Source organism: Prosopis cineraria, unplaced genomic scaffold (genome assembly GCF_029017545.1).
Source record: "Prosopis cineraria cultivar Desert tree isolate PC_DT_omini unplaced genomic scaffold, ASM2901754v1 PC6, whole genome shotgun sequence".
NCBI lineage: Eukaryota > Viridiplantae > Streptophyta > Magnoliopsida > Fabales > Fabaceae > Prosopis > Prosopis cineraria.
The window spans coordinates 10,517,098-10,519,250 of NW_026555337.1; the positions used below are offsets into that span (position 1 = coordinate 10,517,098).

At 38.3% G+C, this 2,153-nt stretch overlaps 1 pseudogene; it reads right to left on the reverse strand.

Moving 5' to 3' along the window:
- Window positions 1–887: 887 nt before the first annotated feature.
- Window positions 888–2,153, reverse strand: part of LOC129313848 (probable LRR receptor-like serine/threonine-protein kinase At1g53440) — a 14,870-nt pseudogene continuing 13,604 nt past the window's right edge.

Sequence of the window (2,153 nt, forward strand, 5' to 3'; positions counted from 1 at the left end):
GCCATTTCCACAACATGTGGTCACCTTTTGTGTATCCAGATTCCTGGAATTATGTCATTGATTCCTCCTTTTTATTTGATCATCATGCTTATAATATCAAATTGGATTATTTGTTCTGTATGTTCTGTTTTTTGTGTCATTAGTTGATATGTATATTCCTTAACACTTTAAAAAGGCACAGATGATGCTAATAAAATATTAAGTAATGATGGAGTATGCCCAATCTGTGATCAAGTGCTTTCAAAGAGGTACGAGGTTGATTGATATCTGCGGAATAATTCCTGGCGAAAGGGAGGACGGAATGATTTTGAGATTGTTGTGATATTATCCTGAATAAAAATGGTTGTCTGATGGTACTAATTATCTGTCAACCAACCGATTATCAGAACTTATATTTACGCTAAAATATGATGTTCCTTTAACTTGTAATTTATTTTGGGTTGTTACTCTTGATCCACGTGATATGATACCTATTGAAATGGACATTTAGTAGAACCAATTATTAGTCCATTATTTATAGTCATAGCTGCGCGTTGTAATATAGTTATTTTTGCCGGCTGACGACTTACTCTTTGCTATTTTCTATGTTTGTTCTCTTATCAGTCACATGAAACCTATGGATATCAGTCCTGGTGATGAATGGATAAAGTAGTAAGAATTCTATTGAACTAGAATATAGGGTCTGTACTTTGCACAAAATTTAATAAAAGCTACGTCATTCCTACCTTGTGAATAGTGCAGCATCCCGCAAGTTTTAGGTAAATAGACCTATTGTTGTCTTGACTATATGTATCTAACATATTTTTCAGCTTTTATATTTTATTTTATTTTATAATTGTAGTTTGATGAATTCCTTTCACTGCAACTCTAGCTTTCTTCATTTCCCATTAAACATTGCTCCTTGTACTTGTCCCGTTTACTGCTGCAGATGGCCATGGCGGGAGTATCTCCGCAGATATGTATCCTTTATTGCCCATTGATGAGAGGGACCTGTACAGAAAATAGGGAATAGAAGTCATCCTAGTTGTGTAGCTATGTACCTCTGATGACTCAGAACAAAGTAGATTCGAAGCATTTTTGAAAACTCATTCAAAAGATTGAGATTATACAGGCCATGTGTTTTCCCTTGAACAAAGCCAGTGTTCAAGACTGTTACAGAAGCGTGATGTTTTACATTGGGCAAAAGGAACTGGAGATGCAGTATAAAATGAACAGGATTGTAGCTCAATGCCGGCAGAATGTGAGATGCTGCACCAGAGAGCTGAGATGATGCAAGAAAAGTTTACAGAAAAGCTTAGAACGGGTGCATAATGCCTACCAAAAAATGGCCAAGAGGTGTCAGATGATGGAACAGGAAATTGAGACCTTATCCAAGGACAAGCAAGAGCTACAGGAAAAATTTGCTGAAAAATCCAGGTCCGTGTCCTTTTTTATGGCCTAATTTAACCCGATGATCTGGATCATGATGCCTAAATTTGTTTCAATTCCAGGCAGAAGAGAAAATTAGATGAAAAGTATGATCAATTGAGGAGTGAGTATGAGTCAGTGAAACGATGCCATACAGCCTGCAAGCAACTTCTATTCCAGGAATGAGACTGATTTGTTCTCCAACCCTCCCAACATAATGGATATGAGAGAAACTGGCAGGAAAGGTAGCCTTTCTTTTTCTTTCACCCATAGAACAATGCTACTTGGCATCAATATTTGAGAATGCGTACATATTCAGTTAGCGTTATGATCAGTGAATTGTCTGTCATTCGAATTAACGTAATGACACAGTATAAATATGTGACCTCTTTTCTGCTTAGATATTTCCAAAACTAGGTAACTTACTTGTGCAGGTTGGCCGGTCACCACACCGGAAACTCCAGGCCCAGAGAGGACGTATGCCGGCAAGACAGAATAGCAATAACTCGGGTCACTTCGATCTCTCGGTTGGTTCACCAGCAAAGCAAGCAGTTCTTGTGGGAGATACAGGGAATAGAAGGGTTGGAGGAACTCATCCTGTTTTGGGGTTGGTGCTAATAGTAACCCGTCAATGATTAAGGAACATGATACTGTCTCCAATCAAACGGCCTCAGCTTCTCGTAACGCACCCAATTATTCACGTAAGTCGTCACCTCATGTCTGCTAATTCTTCTATATTTAGCAAG